A 21726-nucleotide genomic window follows, 5' to 3' on the forward strand; every position below is an offset into this window, starting at 1 on the left:
GGTAAACAAGGTGTGGTATGCCCCAGGGTTTAGTGTGATGGCCAGCAGTTTTACACAAGGATGCATGATCTGTGCAACACATAATATTGGAAGAACTGTAAAAGTACCACAGAAGCACACACCCAGACCTATATATCCGTTCCAGAGACTGCAGATAGACTATATTCAATTACCAAAAGTCGGTACCTAGGAGTATGTGCTTGTTTGTATTGATCTCTTTTCAGGATGGCCAGAAGCTTTTCCAGTAACCAAAGCTACAGCCGTAGCCCCAGCAAAGAAACTGATCAACGAGGTGGTGTGCAGATATGGAGTTCCAGAGATGATCGAGAGCGACAGAGGAACTCATTTTACGGGTGAAATCATGAACCATGTGTTGTCAGCTCTAGGCATAAGTCAAGCCCTACATACACCATACCATCCACAAAGCAGTGGGAAGGTTGAGAGACTAAATGGGACTCTCAAATTGAAAATCCAAAAAGCAATGGTAGAAACCGGGAAACCATGGACCGAGTGTCTACCATTAGCCTTGTTCTCAGTAAGATACACGCCCACAAAAAGAACAGGTCTCAGCCCATATGAGATCTTATTTGGGTCGGCTCCCAGATTAGGATGTTATTTTCCACAGGTGCTCCAAATGCAGTATGGTAGACTAACAGATTATGTATAAACGCTGAACAAACAATTGACCAAGGTGCATGCACAAGTCTTTGCTTCCATTCCAGGTCCTGATTCAGTTGAAGGGACGTATAAGCTAGAACCAGGAGATTGGGTCATTGTCAAAAGACACGTGAGGAAGAGCCTTGAGCCACGGTTTGATGGTCCTTTTCAAGTTTTGCTCGTTACAAGCACCTCAGTGAAGCTCGAAGGAAAGGCAAGCTGGATTCACGCCAGTCATTGTAAAAAGGTTCTTCAGACAGAAGAATGAAGATCTTTGCGGTTGTTGCGGCGGTTGTTGCGTGTGCTCTTATACAAAAAGGCAGAACTGCTACTCCTGTACACGTAATCAGTACAGAATCACTGGAACAGTTCAGGACAGGGTGGGTGAATGCCACAGTGATAGAAAGCAGAGTAACTACACCTGTAAGGCCAATGCCCCGTGTTATACTACAAATGTGACTACAACCGAAGGGACTTGGGAAAAAGGACCACATGGAGGGACTGTGTACCTTCACATAGACAAAACAGCCAACATTAGCATACAAGAAGAGACGCCGGGGCTGTTGCTTTGTTGTTATGAACCAGATTTACAGTATCTACAGAAATATACAACCAGTAAAAAATAGAAACGAAATGATAAATAAGACTTATGAAAGATGCAACAAGGAGAGGCTCAACTCTACGATTGTAATAAAAGAAACTGATGGGATGATATTATGTATGAATAATAGCGAAATAAGAAATAGAAGATATTTTGTATTCTTGATAACAATTTTAAGAGATAGTTTTAAGCCACATATAACAGTACAAAGTCTGGAAAGAATCCCACACACTTGTAAGAGCGCTGTAACCCAACAGCAGAAAAAGAATGTACACTTCAATATTTCCTTCCCTGAATCCCCCAGCTGTCCTAGACAAAAAAGAGAATGGTATGACCCGCTATTAGGAGGGGTAGGAACGGGATTAGGAGTATTGAATGGTATACAGTTAGAAACAGTTATGAACAAATTAAACTCAGTGGAGATGACACATCTACTGCATTAAGGATAGGTGCGTCATGGTTACCTACTACCTCTGACTTACAGCAAAAAGGGTTAGCTATAGATGAACTGTTTCTAAATGTTTTTAATGAAAGTATGCTAACCGAATATAGAACATTACAGAATGTATCAACTTTTGTAAAATGGACAGTATTGGCTGTCGTCTTATACAGGGAATCTCGGCTATGTGGGACCTAAGGGTCCATTTAGAATTATGGATATGGTAAATTCCACAGAATGGGAAAAATTGATTCTTGAACAGCCAAACCCCGTTGCCCCTAGGATCCGAACCATCTCACAAATAGTTGCAATCGCGAACCCAGGATTCGAAGACACTATGGCTATGGAAACTGGATTTGGGGATACAAATCTATGGTTGGAATGGATGAAATATTCCGCCACTAAAGTAAACAAAAAAATTGAAGGACTTTTACCAACTCCACCCATGAAAACAACCACCCTTTATCGAGACTATTGTTCTGAAGATGAATAGATAGTGTAGGGTGTGCACCGACTCTTTAAGTCCAGCTACAAAGGGGGGTCTCCTAATAGGGGAGGCTCGTCTCAAACTGGTGAAAAAATCCTTTTACTCCCCTTTCCCAGAGCACGGACACACTTAGGTTAAGAAATGAAGAAAATAATGATAAAAGGGGGGACTGTGAAGGATGGAGTGGACAGAAGTTAATGTTTATAATAATTTTCTTTCTTTAATAAAATATAGACTATAGAGTTGTGTACATAATTGTGATGAAGCAATAGTAGGATTAGATAAGTATACGTGGCAAGATGGCCCCTGAACAGGGACTACGCACTAATAAAATAACAAGTCACTTCCTGGTATGAACGAACTATGAACTATGAAGACATATCTAAAGGACCAGATAAGGGTGAACCTATCCAAGGATGACACAAGTAACAAGAGGCTTACAGTGATACGTGCTTTTATAAAAGTGTGATAACATGTACCCACCCCCAGGAGAAAGGAGATATAGAACAAATGTGTGTAATAAAGCAGTGACGCCTCTCCTGATGCTGAGTGAGGAGCTTTGTACCAGACTTTGTGTGGTGTGATTCCTTTCGTACGAACTCAGCGTATTATCCCTGCCGGTTGAGACTGATTAGTACCCGAACAATAGGGGTTGCAAAATCTGGTGACAGAGCCTCTTTAAGGCTTTATTCACATCTGTGTCAGGGCTCCGTTCTGGCGTTCCATCGGAGCTTCCCATCAGAATGGAACCCTGACTGAAACAAACGGAAACCATAGGTCTCTGTTTGCATCACCATTGATTTCAATAATGACAGATCTGGTGCAAATGGTTTCTGTTTGTCTCAGTTGTGCAACGGTTCCGTCGTTTTGATGGAAGCAATACCGTAGTCGATTACGCTATTTGTTCCGTCAAAACGACGGAAACCTTGCACAATGGAGACAAACGGAAACCGTTTGCAACGGATCCATCACCACTGAAATCAATAATGATGCAAACGGAAACCTATGGTTTCCGTATGTTTCAGTCAGAGTTCCATTCTGATAGGAAGCTCAGACGGAACGCCAGGACGGAGCACTGACGCAGATGTGAATGAAGCCTAAGCCAGTCTCACATGCAGTTATGTGCTCCTGGTGTTTATCTCCTGATTGTGTGACATTCCGTACACTAATCATGTGGTTATCTCCCCTCTCCCCCTCCCTGTAGTACAGTACATCACATATCACATGCCTCTTATCTCTACTGCTCCCTGCTCTCCCACCTCCCCCGCTCTGTATCTTGTGTTTCACATGCTGGGCAGCAGGGGTTGCCAAAAGCCAGTATTACCTTTTAATTTGTTACGGCAATATTAATAGACAGTCATTTTTAGAAAATGGGCAGGTACAATTAACTTCTCCTCTTTTGATGCTTTAGCAGCCAGCTTCAGGACAGAGAAGCTCAGGAGCAGGACGAGGGCTCTAAACTCATCGTCCTTTACTTTGTGGCAGGAGCAAGATGTAATTTCTCTTTTCCACTGACGGGAGAGTAGTTGGGACGCAGGAAAAAGACTGGCTGACTAAGTGGTGGGCTTGTTGCTTTTGTCCAGCAGCCCTACCCTGCCCGCTGCCTATGCTTATGCTTCATGAGTCCAGTCCCATGTCACACTGCTCTCCCCACCTGAACATCTATTTCCTTAGTGCTATTTTCATACCTGCTGCCTTCCCCTGCATGTGGTCAGTGGAGACCCCACTAGTAGCATCCTGGTCAAACACAGAGAAGGGACAGCTATAGACAGATAGACAGAACTGAACACACAGAGAGACGGATGGAGACATCAAGCAACCTGGACATTCATACATACCGATAGAGAGACAACTTGGGACAGTAACTGCCAGAAGTCAGAGAGACAGCTCAAAGCAGAAATATGCAGAACATAGGGGGCACACACATGTAACTTAAGGGACACTAGTCCACACATAGGAACACAGGTATAATACACGGGAGGGAGGGGGTGCTACACTATTAGCTCACATGCAGGTCTAAGACAAGTATTGGGCTAGTATAAGGTCACATATATCATTGAGCAGAAAGACAGACATGTCACTGGCCCACCGAGTTGTGACTGGCACTGAAATTACCTGAGTTTGGACTCAAGAACCAGGTGAAAGGAACAGGATCCTGCATTACATATACTACCTGCTGACTTTCATTATCTGTCTTCTACTATCGATCTATCTATCTATCTATCTATCTATCTATCATCTATCTATCTATCTATCTATCTATCTATCTATCTATCTATCTATCTATCTATCTATCTATCTATCTATCTACAGTGAAGGAAATAAGTATTTGATCCCTTGCTGATTTTGTAAGTTTGACCACTGTCAAAGACATGAACAGTCTAGAATTTTTAGGCTAGGTTAATTTTACCAGTGAGAGATAGATTATATTTAAAAAAAAAAGAAAATCACATTGTCAAAATTATATATATTTATTTGCATTGTGCACAGAGAAATAAGTATTTGTTCCCCTACCAACCATTAAGAGTTCAGCCTCCTCCAGACCAGTTACACGCTCCAAATCAACTTGGTGCCTGCATTAAAGACAGCTGTCTTAAATGGTCACCTGTATAAAATACTCCTGTCCACAGACTCAATTAATCAGTCTGACTCTAACCTCTACAACATGGGCAAGACCAAAGAGCTTTCTAAGGATGCCAGGGACAAGATCATAGACCTGCACAAGGCTGGAATGGGCTACAAAACCATAAGTAAGACGCTGGGTGAGAAGGAGACAACTGTTGGTGCAATAGTAAGAAAATGGAAGACATACAAAATGACTGTCAATCGACATCGATCTGGGGCTCCATGCAAAATCTCACCTCGTGGGGTATCCTTGATCCTGAGGAAGGTGAGAACTCAGCCGAAAACTACACATGGGGAACTTGTTAATGATCTCAAGGCAGCTGGGACCACAGTCACCAAGAAAACCATTGGTAACACATTACGCCGTAATGGATTAAAATCCTGCAGTGCCCGCAAGGTCCCCCTGCTCAAGAAGGCACATGTACAGGCCCGTTTGAAGTTTGCAAATGAACATCTGGATGATTCTGAGAGTGATTGGGAGAAGGTGCTGTGGTCAGATGAGACTAAAATTGAGCTCTTTGGCATTAACTCAACTCGCCGTGTTTGGAGGAAGAGAAATGCTGCCTATGACCCAAAGAACACCGTCCCCACTGTCAAGCATAGAGGTGGAAACATTATGTTTTGGGGGTGTTTCTCTGCTAAGGGCATAGGACTACTTCACCGCATAATGGGAGAATGGATGGAGCCATGTACCGTCAAATCCTGAGTGACAACCTCCTTCCCTCCACCAGGACATTAAAAATGGCTCGTGGCTGGGTCTTCCAGCACGACAATGACCCGAAACATACAGCCAAGGCAACAAAGGAGTGGCTCAAAAAGAAGCACATTAAGGTCATGGAGTGGCCTAGCCAGTCTCCAGACCTTAATCCCATCGAAAACTTATGGAGGGAGCTGAAGATCCGAGTTGCCAAGCGACAGCCTCAAAATCTTAATGATTTACAGATGATCTGCAAAGAGGAGTGGGCCAAAATTCCATATAACGTGTGCAAACCTCATCATCAACTACAAAAAACGTCTGACTGCTGTGCTTGCCAACAAGGGTTTTACCACCAAGTATTAAGTCTTGTTTGCCAAAGGGATCAAATACTTATTTGCACAATGCAAATAAATATATATAATTGTGACAATGTGATTTTCTGTTTTTTTTTTAAATATAATCTATCTCTCACTGGTAAAATTAACCTAGCCTAAAAATTCTAGACTGTTCATGTCTTTGACAGTGGGCAAACTTACAAAATCAGCAAGGGATCAAATACTTATTTCCTTCACTGTATCTATCTATCTATCTATCTATCTCATATCTATCTATCTATCTATCTATCTATCTATCTATCTATCTATCTATCTATCTATCTATCTATCTCATATCTATCTATCTCATATCAATTCAATTCAATTCAAAGAAGCTTTATTGGCAGGACCAAATACACATTAGCATTGCCAAAGCAAATAAGAAGTAAGGGAATGAGAGATAGGGACTGAGGGCTTGGGGGATAGGGACACATCTAGGGTCGGGGTTATACAAGTCCATGGCATATCATGTCTCACTCAGTCTATGGCATTCAGTGACATATTGTGCCGCTATGCCCACTGTGGTTTCCTCTTCACCCAGCAGGATGTAGAGTTTCTCTTCCTCTTCCATGGAGCTGAAGTCCGGTAAGAGATCAGAGAGTCTCCTGAAGTGAGTGTCCCTCACTGCTGAGTATTTGGAGCAGTGTAGCAGGAAGTGGGCCTCATCCTCTACGGCCTCCTGGTCGCACTGTTGGCACAGTCGGCTCTCCCTGGGCTTGTAGGTCTGTCTATGGCGCCCGGATTCGATGAGCAGGTTGTGGGCGCTCAGTGTGTAGCGGCTCAGGATCTGTCTGTCTCTGGGGTTTGGCAGTTTCTCCAGATATTGGACCAGTTTATATTCTCGCTGTAGACTCTGGTATATTGTCAGTTTCTGGGATGTCTTTATGTCGTTCCTCCAGTCACTGATATACTCCTCTTGGCTCTCGTTTATTGTCTTCTTGATTTCGGCTTTTGTGAGGCCGCACTGAGGGACATTTTCTTCAGGCCGGGTCAGAGTGGGATGTTCTGGGGGGCCTGGTTTACCTGGGACCTCTTGGTGTAGCAAGGCTTTATGGTTATAGGAACTTTGCCTGCTGCTGTGTAGATGGGCCCAGAATGATAGCGCCCTCGACCGGATTGTGAGGTGTAGTGGGAATCTGCCCAGTTCTGCCCAACAGGCACTATTTGTGGTGCTCCGATGGACTTGGAGAAGGTGTTTACTGAATTCTAGGTGGAAAATTTCTGTTGGGCTGGAATCCCACCTTGACCAGTCTGGGTATGTGTCCGGACCCCAGACTTCACTGGCATACAGGAGGATTGGGGAGATGATGGAGTCAAAGATTTTCAGCCAGACCGTTACTGGTGGTTTGAGATAGTTACATAGTTACATAGTTACATAGTTACATAGTTAGTACGGCTGAAAAAAGACACATGTCCATCAAGTTCAACCAAGGGACGGGAAAAGGGAAGGAAAAATTTCTACACATAGGAGCTAATATGTTTTTGTTCTAGGAAATTATCTAACCCTTTTTTAAAGCCATCTACTGTCCCTGCTGTGACCAGCTCCTGCGGTAGGCTATTCCATAGATTCACAGTTCTCACGGTAAAGAAGCCTTGTCGCCTCTGCAGCTTGAACCTTTTTTTCTCCAGACGGAGGGAGTGCCCCCTTGTTTTTTGAGGGGGTTTTACAAGGAACAGGATTTCACCATATTTTTTGTATGTGCCATTAATATATTTATATAAGTTAATCATGTCCCCCCTTAGTCGTCTTTTTTCAAGGCTAAATAGGTTTAATTCTTTCAATCTTTCCTCATAACTTAAATTCTCCAAGCCCCTAATTAGTTTCGTTGTTCTTCTTTGTATTTTTTCCAACTCCAGGGCATCCTTTCTATGAACTGGAGCCCAGAACTGAACTGCATATTCTAGATGAGGCCTCACTAATGCTTTGTAAAGTGGCAATATTACATCCCTGTCCCGTGAGTCCATGCCTCTTTTAATACACGACAATATCCTGCTGGCCTTTGAAGCAGCTGATTGACACTGCATGCTGTTATTGAGTTTATGATTTACAAGAACACCCAGATCCTTCTCAACAAGTGAATCCGCCAGTGTAGCTCCCCCTAGGACATATGATGCATGCAGGTTGTTGGTACCCAGATGCATAACTTTACATTTATCTACATTAAACTTCATCTGCCAAGTGGACGCACAAACACTTAGTTTGTTTAAATCTGCCTGCAATTCATGAACATCTTCCATAGACTGAACTATATTACATAGCTTGGTGTCATCTGCAAAAATAGAAATAGTGCTATTAATCCCATCTTCTATATCATTAATAAATAAGTTGAATAATAGTGGTCCCAGCACTGAACCCTGGGGTACACCACTTATAACCGGGGACCATTCAGAGTAGGAATCATTGACCACAACTCTCTGGATACGGTCCTTGAGCCAATTCTCAATCCAATTACAAACTATATTTTCTAAACCTATAGTCCTTAATTTACCCATTAGACGTCTATGAGGGACAGTGTCAAATGCCTTTGCAAAGTCCGAAAACACTAAATCCACAGCGGCCCCTCTGTCTAGGCTTCTGCTCACCTCTTCATAAAAACAGATTAGGTTAGTTTGACAACTTCTGTCCTTAGTAAAACCGTGCTGGCTGTCACTTATAATGCTATTTATTGTCACATAATCCTGTATATAGTCCCTCAATAGCCCCTCAAACATTTTCCCCACGATGGATGTTAAGCTTACTGGTCTATAATTACCCGGGGAAGACCTAGAGCCCTTTTTGAAAATAGGCACCACATTTGCGCTGTGCCAGTCCCTTGGCACTATACCAGTCACTAGAGATTCTCTGAATATTATGAAAAGGGGGACAGAAATAAATGAAACTAAGCTCTTTAAGAATTCTAGGGTGTAACCCATCTGGTCCCGGGGCCTTGTGCACATTTATTTTATTTAATTTAGCTTGGACCATATCTACATTAATCCAATTCAGTATATCAACTGATATATTAACAGCACTGGCACCGGCTACATCAGCTGCTCTTTCTTCTGTTGTATATACAGAGCTAAAGAACCCATTTGATAGAGTTTTCTTCTGATGGCATAGAAGGTTTTGCACGCCTTGTCTTTCAGCATCTCTATGGCTTGTTTAAAGCTTCCTGATTGGTTGATTTCTAGGCCCAAGTAAGTGTACCTGTCGGTCGCTGTGAGTGTGGCGTTATTTAGTGTGAAGGTCGGGTGCCTGGGGGATTTTGAGTTTCTCTTCTGGAACACCATGATGTTGGTTTTCTTTGCATTGATGGGTAGTGCCCACGTGGAGCTGAATTTTTCTAGGATTTGCAGGTTGTCTTGGAGACCTTTCTCGGTTGGTGATAGCAGCAGAAGGTCATCTGCATACAAGAGAAATGTCACCTGGGTGTCATGGAGGGTTAGACCTGGTGCTGAGGAGGATTCCAGAGCTGTGGCCAGTTCATTGATGTAGATGTTGAAGAGCGTTGGACTGAGGCTGCAGCCTTGTCTGACTCCTCGGCTCTGCTGGAAATCAGCCATTCTTCTCCCGTTCACCTTCACGCTGCATCTGTTCTCTGTGTAGGAGCTTCTGATGACGTCATAGGTTTTACCTCCTATTCCGTTTTCCAGCAGTTTCAGGAATAGGCCCGGGTGCCACACTGACGGTCAAACCAACCGTTAGGATGTATTTCTTGTGGCCTCTTGTAGTCACATCTTTTCAGGTCGGACTTCTCTGCCATGGTATAAAATATATTATTGAGGTCATTTACGGCCTGATTTACCCCTCCTGGGCTTGTCTCATACACCTTGTTGTAGAGGTTGTGAAGCATCTCCTGTACTTCTGATCTGTTGATTGTCTCTTTATATTTTATAGTTGACGTTTTGGACCATTTAAAAGATGGGGGCAGGTTGAAGAGGCCGGTTTGATGTGGTTTTTGTGCAGATGGTTTGTTTGTGGATTTGATGTATAGAAGTAATTGGTTGTGATCTGACAGGTGCGTTTGTGGAGTGACTATGAGTGTGCCAATGTTGACAGGGTCCATGTCCGTGATGGCATAGTCTACTACACTGCTGCCTACATGGGAGTTTAGTGTATACCTTCCAAAAGAGTCTCCCTTGGTGTGGCCATTCAGTATGTGGAGTCCTAAGCTTCGACATAGATTCAGTAGTTTTTTGCCACTTTTGTTGGCGGTGCTGTCATAGCTGTTTCTCTCTTTCTGTAGGGAGTTATGACAGTCGCCTCTGCTCCAAAGATGAAGATGTTTCCATCATTGGTCAGGTAGTCTTTATCTCTCCCCGTTCTTGCATTGAGGTCTCCGTAGATGAGAACGCTGCCCAGGGTCTGGAAATGGGCGGCTTCCCTTTGTATAATCTCAAAGCTGTCTGGGTTGGAGTACGGGGACTCTGGCGGTGCGATGTACGTTGCGCAGAGGTACATGTCAGACTGGGAGGTGAGGATGGATCTGCCTATTCTTATCCAGATGTGGCTGTCTCCTCGCTTCACCGCTTTGATCTGCTCATGGAGCTCCTCTTTGTACCAGACTAATATTCCTCCTGAACACCGGCCCTGCTTGATGTGTTTATTTTTCAGGGCGGGGACAGAGATTTCCCTGTATCCAGTGGGCACCAGGGATTCATTCTCTGTCCTAGTCCATGTTTCCAGGAGGATTTGTATATCAATATTTTTCAGTCTTTGGTTGAAGTCTGGATCGTTAATTTTGCATCCAAAGGCTGAGGCGTTGAGGCCTTGAATATTCCAGCTGCTGATTATAAAGGACGTCATTGTGTGTGCATATACCTTGTAATGAGCGGCGCTGTGTAGAACGGGCTGGAGATGTGACTGCTGGATGTGTTTTAGATGTTCTCGTGTTGTACAGTCACATTAGTTTTCTACATAGAGTGCTGAGTACCTATGGCCTGGGTGCGGTTCTCAGCCAGATAAATTCAAGGGGAGAAGAACATCCAGTTATGTATTTAAGCTGAACGCTTCTGTCCAGGGAGGTGGCATTCGCCACCATAGAGAAAGAGTGCTTAGCCATAGTGTGGGCCCTGCAGAAGTTGCAACCCTACCTTTATGGGCGTAATTTCACGGTAGTGACCGATCACAACCCTCTTAGCTGGTTACACAGGGTAGCGGGTGATAATGGCAAATTACTGCGGTGGAGCCTAGCTCTACAGCAGTATGACTTTATGATCCAGCATAAGAAGGGAAGTGAATATGGGAACGCAGATGGGTTATCCCGCCAAGGGGATGTGCTTGGGAAATGACCTGTAAGTCAGTTTCCCAGGGCACATCATAAAGGGGGAGGTGTGATAAACCAGTCTTTGGGGGATGTAATATTCTTTATTTTCAGGTTGTGAATAAATCTCCCATGCCATCTATAAAAGGGAGAGGTGTCATGAGTTATGTTTTTATGCCCATGCATCAGGTAAATGTCCCTGACTGTGGGGGATAATCAGGATGTCCTTTTCCAGAGACATAATCAAATTAGTTTGCATGACAACACAAGGACCAACTTTGTCTCTGTGGGGCTCCCATCACACCTGGGTGCTAATATAACCAATACTTTGGAAGCCAGACAGTGAGACTCCAGTACCCACATGTCTACAGAAAAGGCTGTATGGGACAAAAGAAATATAATCCTTCAAAGCCCCCCCTGTCATAATTCATATTGTATATAACCCAGCTAGGTGTATATGATCCAGGACCTCAGACACTCCTTCGGTCTCAAGCGCAGGGATTCTTGACCATGAGAAACCCCAGAACTGAATGTTGGTTACAATTATTAATTTGTCACAGTCATGTTTGGTATGCCAGGGTTGGTTAATATATGCCCGGGAACTTGTCGGACATAGTATCTCACTACGAGATTCATATAAAGAGTTATGACCGATTAGAATTGTGTCCGACAACTTTCCATGTTTTGCATGTAATTGGCCATCCTCTTTCCACTTGATCAGGAGGAGGGGTGAGGGGTCTTGTTTGGACCCTTTATAGTGGCATACAAAGAAATACACAGTGTCAGACCACAGGAGATGCGACCACATTGCAGTTCTGTCCACCGTCAAGCTGTTCTCCTCAGCGGGATCTCTATAACCTATCCAATACGTAAGAGGTCTGTTATTCTTTGCTTTATTCCCTTTTATTTTGTAACTGTTTTGCTTATATGTATGTCATTTTATTTACATCATTTTTGTAACCTTTTTTGTAAGCACTGTACTTCCGTATATTAAACCTTAAAATTAATAAGTTTGTTCCTTGCTGCTCTAAACCTACCCACAACCTCGAAGAGGAAAAGCATAACCTGTTGAATGCTATTTAGATTCAGTGTGTGCCTGTGTGAACGTGTGAGTTACCAGGAGGAGGTTCTTGTCGGCCTAATACGGCAAGTGGTGGCATCGTTTTGTGTGGATGTGTGAACTGGTTTTGGGGTGCGCTTTAACTCGTTATTAGCCTGTTGCGATAGGTGTGTGTACTAGTGAGAGTGGACAAGCAGAGTTCCCCTTTACAGCAGCATCCAAGTCAAATGTGCCGGGAGTGGTGTTCGTGACAGAGTGGTGGCAGCGGTGGGATAAGGACTACAGGGGAGGCCCATGCACTCTGCGATTTTCGGATTACGCCCAGATCCAACATTTCATCTATCTCCCGTTTAATATCTGCCCGCACCTCTAAGGAAACCCGGTAGGGGGGTTGTCTGATAGGAAGATGCTCCCCAGTGTCCACATGGTGGACTGCCAGCTGGGTTCTCCCTGGTTTCCCAGTGAAAGTGGCTAGAAAGGGATGTAATACCCCACGCAGCTGGGACATCTGGTTCGCAGATAGCTTCGGGCTAATCTGGGCATCCTCAATGGACCCAACCTCTTTCGCGGTAGCGACTAGATCTAGAAGGGCATCACTTTCCCCTTCCTCTGGCCAACTGCACACTGGCAGGGCGCATGCTTCCCGGTCATAATGGGCCTTCATCATGTTGACATGAAAAACCTTCTGCTTTTTCCTCACATGATCTATGGTCACCACATAATTTACATTATTTAGGCGTTGGTGAATGGTATAGCGGCCTTCCCAAGCGGCTTGTAATTTATTTTGAGTCATGGGGACTAACACCCATACTTTCTGGCCCACTTCATAAACTCTTTCTCTCGCATTGCGGTCATACCATTGCTTTTGGCTGGCTTGGGCCTGCGGTTTGGACCCGCCTGAGCAACTGCGACAGGTGCGACAGGTGTTCTTCCCATGTGGAGCTGAACACGGCAATGTGTGCTGCCTGGGGCCGCATGTAATTGGCCATCCTCCTTCCACCTGACCAGGAGGAGGGGTGAGGGGTCTTGTTTGGACCCGTTATAGTGGCTTACGAAGAAATACACAGTGTCAGACCACAGGAGATGCGACCACATTGCAGTTCTGTCCACCGTCAAGCTGTTCTTCTCAGCGGGATCTCTATAACCTATCCAATACGTAAGAGGTCTGTTATTCTTTGCTTTATTCCCTTTTATTTTGTAACTGTTTTGCTTATATGTATGTCATTTTATTTACATCATTTTTGTAACCTTTTTTGTAAGCACTGTACTTCCATATATTAAACCTTAAAATTAATAAGTTTGTTCCTTGCTGCTCTAAACCTACCCACAACCTCGAAGAGGAAAAGCATAACCTGTTGAATGCTATTTAGATTCAGTGTGTGCCTGTGTGAACGTGTGCGTTACCAGGAGGAGGCTCTTGTCGGCCTAATACGGCATGTGGTGGCAGCGTTTTGTGTGGATGTGTGAACTGGTTTTGGGGTGCGCTTTAACTCATTGTTAGCCTGTTGTGATAGGTGTGTGTAATAGTGAGAGTGGACAAGCGGAGTTCCCCTTTACTGTAGCATCCAAGTCACGTGTGCCAGGAGTGGTGTTCGACATATCTATCTATCTATCTATCTATCTATCTATCTATCTATCTATCTATCTATCTATCTATCTATCTATCTATCTATCTATCTATCTATCTATCTATCTATCTCATATCTATCTATCTATCTATCTATCTATCTCATATCTATCTATCTATCTCATATCTATCTATCTATCTCATATCTATCTATCTATCTCATATCTATCTATCTATCTCATATCTATCTATCTCATATCTATCTATCTCATATCTATCTATCTCATATCTATCTATCTATCTCATATCTATCTATCTATCTATCTCATATCTATCTATCTATCTATCTATCTATCTATCTATCTATCTATCTATCTATCTATCTATCTATCTATCTATCTATCTATCTATCTATCTATCTATCTATCATCAAAACGTTGGTCCTGCGAATTAAAGGGGTTGGACAGCTGTAAATATAGGCAATGTCTTTGAGAGGGAATAGGAATTATGGGAACTGTAGCAGAAACGGTTGATCACTTCAAAAAAGGCTAAAATGATTACATGACACAAAATAACATAAATGTTTATATGAATGTTGATCCAGTTGATTGTCCTTTAAGGGAAGGATTTGTTTTTTCCCTTTCTAGGGCAGATTGGCTCATGCATTCAGAATTTTTTTGCCTTCCTTTAGATCAGTTCCCTGGTTGATCTTGATGGACATATGTCTTTTTTTTCCAACCCTACTACCTATGTAACTGATTGGAGCTTAAAGTGATCCTTATGCATGTACATGTTTTCTTTCAACAAGCTGTTGTTTTTTTTTTTTTAAATAAAAATAAAATAATAAAAAACATTGTAACCAAAATTATTAGTTAGTCGTTATCTCAAGACAGGATACCTAACTAGCCTGGTAGTAAGAACAGTCTAAGGAGATTCCCCATGTTAGACTACGTCTTTTCAGTTTACATATCCCCTGGAGTATGGTTGATTGAGAGAGCTTCTGCCACTAGGATATAAGATGCATCCATACCAGAAAATAGTGCAAATTGCATCAAATTTATCAAAATTGCATACTTCATAGGTGAACTTACATCAGAGGTATATCTTAAAGCTCCAGGTGCCAGTGCAAAATTTACCATTTATAATATCAGTGCCTTCTTATGTGACAGGGAGGCTTTTAAGCACCCTCAAAAACGGGGCCTGCGCCTGCGACTCCTACATCAGCAACACCTATAACTACACCCCTGTGTGACATAATACATTTGGTATAGCTCTCTATGCATATTATACACATTTTTTTTCTTACACCACTAGTGGCTGGTGTACATATAAACATATATTTTGTGCCAAGAAAACCTTAATAAAAAGTGCACTTTACAATTTCTCACCATTTATTTTTTTTACAGTCAAAGTAGGTGAAAACCAGCAGGTGCAAATAAATTTAGTGCAGAATTCTGCCAATTTTTCCTTAGTAAACCTTCACCTAAAAGCTCTAAAATGAATATGTTACATATAAAATTGTGGTTTGAGTTTTTATCTAATTATTTTTTTCTTATAGAGGTAAAGGATGTTACATTGACCCTGTAAATAAATGACTTATTCCTAAAAATACCAATAGGGGTCTGTGAGTGATTTATTTTTTAAAATCTAAAAGTGGTGAGTCCTGACTGAAAGAAATGAGGCTTCTCACAAAATGAATGTGTCATGTCTGGAAATTGGAAATCTTGACCCCTTGAATGGCTTTCTATTTCTATTTCCGAGTCAGCCAAGTTCCAAGTGAACAGTCCAAATCTAAAGAGTGAAAAAAATCTGTACTATGTCTGTCTGAGAGTCAAATTACTGTACTCTATCCCAGACGGTAGCTTCAATGGGTGCCTCTGCATGTATTCCATATAAATCTTGTTGTTGTTTTTTATTATTATTTGCTTTGCTTACAGGGCATAATGCCCAGTATACAAACACATAAAATATGTCAGGGAACCTTCTGACAAGGTTCCTTTAAGAATGAATTTACTCAGGACCACTTTAAAGTACCTCACAAGCTAAACTAGGCACAAATAAAGATGACTATCACTGTAAAGGATCTGCCAGGCACTTCTGTGTATACGCCCATGGGTAATCAGTCTGCACCTGGTTCTATGTCTCTGAGACTGACTCCATCTTCCACCACTCAGGATGGCAGGCTTAGGAGTGGGAGAGCTTATCGCAGCCTGGCCAGACGGAGCTAGTTCCGCCCTCTGTGTATTTATACCTGCCTTCCCTGTTCCTCCTTTGCTTGTGATTCTTCTCGTGTGGTTTCCTGGCCTTGCTGCAGCTCCTAGCTATTTGACCTTGCTTCATACTGACCCCAGCTTTCTGACTACTCTCCTGCTCTGCGTTTGGTACCTCGTACATTCCTGGTTTGACTCGGCTCGTTCACCTCTCTTGTTGCTCACGGTGTTGCCGTGGGCAACTGCCCCATTTCCCTTGCTTGTGTCCCCTTGTCCGTTTGTCTGTCGTGCACCTACTGAGCGTAGGGACCGTCGCCCAGTTATACCCCGTCGCCTAGGGCGGGTCGTTGCAAGTAGGCAGGGACTGAGTGGTGGGTAGATTAGGGCTCACTGTCTGTTTCCCTACCCCCTGTCATTACATAATCACAAGCCCATATACCTAGGCTACCCTGGTCCCTCACTCTATTATGGACCCCCTTGAGACCCTGGCTCAGCAAATGCAGGGTCTCTCCCTACAGGTCCAGGCCCTAGCTCAGAGGGTCATCCAGCCTGACGCTGCCATGGTTGTACCTCTCACCTCTTGAACCCCACCTCAAGTTGCCTGACCGGTTCTCAGGGGACCGGAGGACTTTTCTCTCCTTTCGGGAGAGTTGTAAGCTCTACTTTCGCTTAAAGCCCCACTCCTCAGGTTCTGAGAGCCAGCGGGTGGGTATAATTATGTCCCGGCTCCAGGAAGGGCCCCAAGAATGGGCCTTCTCCCTGGCCCCTGACGCCCCTGAACTTTCCTCCGTTGACCGTTTCTTTTCTGCTCTCGGACTCATTTATGACGAGACTGACAGGACTGCCTTTGCCGAGAGTCAGCTGGTGACCTTACGTCAGGGTAAGAGACCTGTGGAGGAGTATTGCTCTGACTTTAGGAAGTGGTGTGTAGCTTCTCGGTGGAATGACCCTGCCTTAAGGTGCCAGTTTAGGTTGGGTCTGTCGAACGCCCTGAAAGACCTGCTAGTTAGCTATCCCTGTTCTGACTCCTTAGACCAGGTTATGGCTTTAGCGGTACGACTTGACCGAAGTCTCAGGGAACGACAACTTGAACGGTTTTGTGTTTTCCCCTCTGACTCCCCCATGATGCCTCCCGAGGTCCCGTTGCTTCGCTCTTCCACGGAAGACTCGGAGATACCTATGCAACTCGGGGCCTCCGTGTCCCCCCGTCAACGTAGAGAGTTCCGCAGGAAGAATGGTCTCTGCTTCTATTGTGGGGATGACAAACATCAAGTGAACACCTGTCCTAGGCGTAAGAATAAGCAGCCGGAAAACTTCCGCGCCTAAGTGATCATCGGGGAGGTCACTTGGACGCACAGGTATTTCCCGTAAATATGAAACGTAATAAAATCTTGCTTCCCTTTCAGGTCTCTTTTGGTGGTAGGTCTGCTACCGGCAGTGCCTTCGTGGATTCAGGGTCTTCTGCTAATATCATGTCTTTGGAATTTGCTATGTCTCTAGCTATGCCTTTGATTGATTTGCTTAAACCTGTCCCGGTAGTGGGTATCGACTCCACTCCCCTTGCTAATGGTTATTTTACTCAGCATACCCCTGTTTTTGAACTCGTTGTTGGCTCTATGCATTTGGAGCAGTGCTCTGTACGGTTGATGCAGGGATTATCGTCCGATTTGGTTTTAGGCCTTCCCTGGTTGCAGTTGCATAATCCCACGTTTGACTGGAATACTGGGGAGCTTACCAAATGGGGTAATCAATGCTTGACGTCATGTTTTTCTGTTAATTCTATTTCTCCCCCTGAAGAGGTGAACACGCTACCTGAGTTTGTTCAGGACTTCGCCGATGTTTTCTCTAAGGAGGCCTCCGAAGTGTTACCTCCTCATAGACAATACGATTGCGCTATCGATTTGGTACCAGGAGCTAAGCTCCCTAAGGGTAGGATATTTAACCTTTCTTGTCCCGAACGTGAAGCCATGAGAGAGTATATCCAGGAATGCCTGGCCAAGGGTTACATTCGCCCCTCTACTTCTCCGGTAGGTGCTGGCTTCTTCTTCGTAGGGAAGAAGGATGGTGGTCTTAGGCCATGCATTGACTACCGTAACTTGAATAAGGTCACTGTAAGGAACCAGTATCCCCTTCCTTTGATTCCTGATCTCTTTAATCAAGTCCAGGGGGCCCAATGGTTCTCTAAGTTTGATCTACGGGGGGCGCATAACCTTATCCGCATCAAAGAGGGGGATGAGTGGAAGACTGCGTTTAACACGCCCAAAGGTCATTTCGAATACCTCGTCATGCCCTTTGGGTTGTGTAATGCCCCTGCGGTCTTCCAGAATTTTATAAATGAGATTTTAAGAGATTACCTGGGGGTATTTCTTGTAGTGTACCTTGATGACATTCTTGTGTTTTCCAAGAACTGGTCCTCCCACATTGAGAATGTCAGGAAGGTGCTCCAGGTCCTTCGGGAAAACAAACTGTTTGCTAAGACCGAAAAATGTGTGTTTGGGGTGCAAGAGATACCATTTTTGGGCCAAATCCTCACTCCTCATGAATTCCGCGGAATGGGTCCAACCTGCCTCCCTGAAGGTGTTACAGTGTTTCTTGGGGTTCGCTAATTATTACAGGAGATTTATTCCTAACTTCTCGGTCATCGCTAAGCCTCTTACGGACCTCACTCGCAAAGGTGCTGATCTCCTCCACTGGCCTCCTGATGCTGTCCAGGCTTTTGAGGTCCTTAAGAAGTGCTTTATCTCGGCCCGGTGCTGGTCCAGCCCAACCAAATGGAGCCATTTATTGTGGAGGTTGACGCATCCGAGGTGGGAGTGGGGACTGTCTTGTCCCAGGGTACCAGGTCCCTCACCCATCTCCGTCCCTGTGCCTACTTCTCCAGGAAGTTTTCGCCCACTGAGAGTAACTATGATATTGGCAACCGCGAACTCTTAGCCATTAAATGGGCATTTGAAGAGTGGCGCCACTTCCTGGAGGGGGCTAGGCACTAGGTAACGATCCTTACCGACCACAAGAATCTGGTTTTCCTAGAATCTGCCCGGAGGCTAAACCCGAGACAAGCTCGATGGGCGCTATTTTTTACCAGATTCAACTTTTTGGTTACCTATAGGGCTGGGTCTAAAAATATTAAGGCCGATGCACTGTCGCGTAGCTTCATGGCCAGCCCTCCTTCGGAGGAAGATCCTGCTTGTATTTTGCCTCCTGGTATAGTCGTTTCTTCTATTGATTCTGATTTAGTCTCTGAAATTGCGGCTGATCAAGGTTCAGCTCCCGGGAACCTTCCTGAGAACAAGCTGTTTGTTCCCCTGCAACTCCGGCTAAGGGTACTTAGGGAAAATCATGACTCCGCACTATCTGGTCATCCAGGCATCCTGGGTACCAAACACCTCATTGCCAGAAACTATTTGTGGCCTGGGTTGCCTAAAGACGTTAAGGCCTACGTCGCCGCTTGTGAGGTTTGTGCCAGGTCCAAGACTCCCAAGTCCCGACAAACGGGCTTACTACGTTCTTTGCCCATTCCCCAGAGACCTTGGACCCATATCTCCATGGATTTTATCACCGATTTGCCTCCATCTCAAGGCAAGTCGGTGGTGTGGGTGGTAGTAGACCGCTTCAGTAAGATGTGCCACATTGTGCCCCTCAAGAAACTACCCAATGCTAAGACATTAGCTACCTTGTTTGTCAAACACATCCTGCGTCTACATGGTGTCCCTGTCAATATTGTTTCGGACAGAGGGGTACAATTTGTTTCATTGTTTTAGAGAGCCTTCTGTAAAAAGTTGGAGATTGATCTGTCCTTCTCCTCTGCCTTCCATCCTGAAACTAATGGCCAAACTGAGAGGACTAATCAGTCTCTAGAACAATATTTAAGGTGTTTTATCTCTGACTGTCAATATGATTGGGTCTCATTCATTCCCCTTGCCGAATTTTCCCTTAATAACCGGGTCAGTAACTCGTCAGGGGTCTCCCCCTTTTTCTGTAATTTTGGGTTTAATCCACGGTTCTCCTCCATTTCACCTGGTAGTTCCAACAATCCCGAGGTAGAGGTCGTTCATCGGGAACTGTGCACAGTCTGGGCCCAGGTTCAGAAGAACCTAGAGGCGTCCCAGAGTATACAAAAAACTCAGGCTGATAGAAGACGTTCTGCTAACCCCTTGTTTATGGTCGGGGATCTGGTGTGGTTATCATCTAAGAACTTGTGCCTTAAGGTCCCGTCCAAGAAGTTTGCTCCCCGGTTTATAGGGCCGTATAAGGTCATCGAAGTCCTCAATCCTGTCTCCTTCCGACTGGAGTTGCACCCATCTTTTCGTATACACGACGTGTTTCATGCCTCCCTCCTTAAACGCTGCTCCCCGTCCTGGGCTCCCTCGAGGAAACCTCCTGTTCCCGTTCTCACCCCTGAGGGGGTGGAATTCGAGGTGGCCAAGATTGTGGACAGCAAGATGGTCCAAGGCTCCCTCCAGTACCTGGTCCATTGGAGAGGATACGGGCCCTTAGGAGAGGACTTGGGTACCTGCCCGGGATGTTCACGCTGGGGTATTGGTCAGGAAGTTCCACCTTCGTTTCCCCAATAAACCAGGTCCACTTAGAAAGGGTCCGGTGGCCCCTCATAAAAGGGGGGGTACTGTAAAGGATCTGCCAGGCACTTCTGTGTATACGCCCATGGGTAATCAGTCTGCACCTGGTTCTATGTCTCTGAGACTGACTCCATCTTTCACCACTCAGGATGGCAGGCTTAGGTGTGGTAGAGCCTATCGCAGACTGGCCAGACGGAGCTAGTTCCGCCCTCTGTCTATTTATACCTTCCTTCCCTGTTCCTCCTTTACTTGTGATTCTTCTCGTGTGGTTTCCTAGCCTTGCTGCAGCTCCTAGCTATTTGACCTTGCTTCATACTGACCCCGGCTTTCTGACTACTCTCCTGCTCTGCGTTTGGTACCTCGTACATTCCTGGTTTGACTCGGCTCGTTCACCTCTCTTGTTGCTCACGGTGTTGCCGTGGGCAACTGCCCCATTTCCCTTGCTTGTGTCCCCTTGTCCGTTTGTGTGTCGTGCACCTACTGAGCGTAGGGACCGTCGCCCAGTTGTACCCCGTCGCCTAGGGCGGGTCGTTGCAAGGAGGCAGGGACTGAGTGGTGTGTAGATTAGGGCTCACTGTCTGTTTCCCTACCCCCGTCATTACAATCACAATCAGAGACGTAACTTGAAGCTCCTGGACCCCAATGCAAAATCTGTAACAGGGCCCATCATCTACCATTTGCCATTATAATACTGGTGTCTTCTCATGTGTTAGAGAGGCCTTTGTGCCTTCTCAGTTACCAGGGCCCTGGTATGACTGGTACTTCTGCAGCTACTCTCCTAAACACAATAATTGTGCATTAAAGGGAAGGTGTCACGAAAAAAAAGAAAACATTTTTGCTTTTAGTGTGTTATTAAAATAAATTTTATTTATTTGTGTTTTTGTGTTTTACTTTTTTCTTTTTTCTGTCTTTTACTTCTCTATGTGGGGGCTGCCATTTTTTTTTCATCTCTGTATGTGTCGATTAGCGACACATACAGAGATGGAATACGGCACATACATCCCCTTAGTGAATGCGAACGGGAGCCGTTCCATTCACTATAGCGTACGCCGTCTGTGTGGGAACAGCGCATGCGCTGCTCCCACACAGTCCAAAAGGAAGGTCTTCGGCCGAGCCACATCCGGCGCCATTTTCATGTGGACCGGAAGCCGCGGCCGGACAGTAAGATGACTACTTCCGGTCGCGGCTT

General features: G+C 44.7%; 1 protein-coding gene across 2 annotated transcripts in view; it reads right to left on the reverse strand.

Annotated features, from left to right (window-relative positions):
• CFAP47 (cilia and flagella associated protein 47) overlaps positions 1-21726 on the reverse strand; it is a 546843-nt gene that overhangs the window by 316831 nt on the left and 208286 nt on the right. The window lies entirely within an intron of this gene.

This window comes from Rhinoderma darwinii, chromosome 2 (genome assembly GCF_050947455.1).
Source record: "Rhinoderma darwinii isolate aRhiDar2 chromosome 2, aRhiDar2.hap1, whole genome shotgun sequence".
In the NCBI taxonomy this organism is placed as follows: domain Eukaryota; kingdom Metazoa; phylum Chordata; class Amphibia; order Anura; family Rhinodermatidae; genus Rhinoderma; species Rhinoderma darwinii.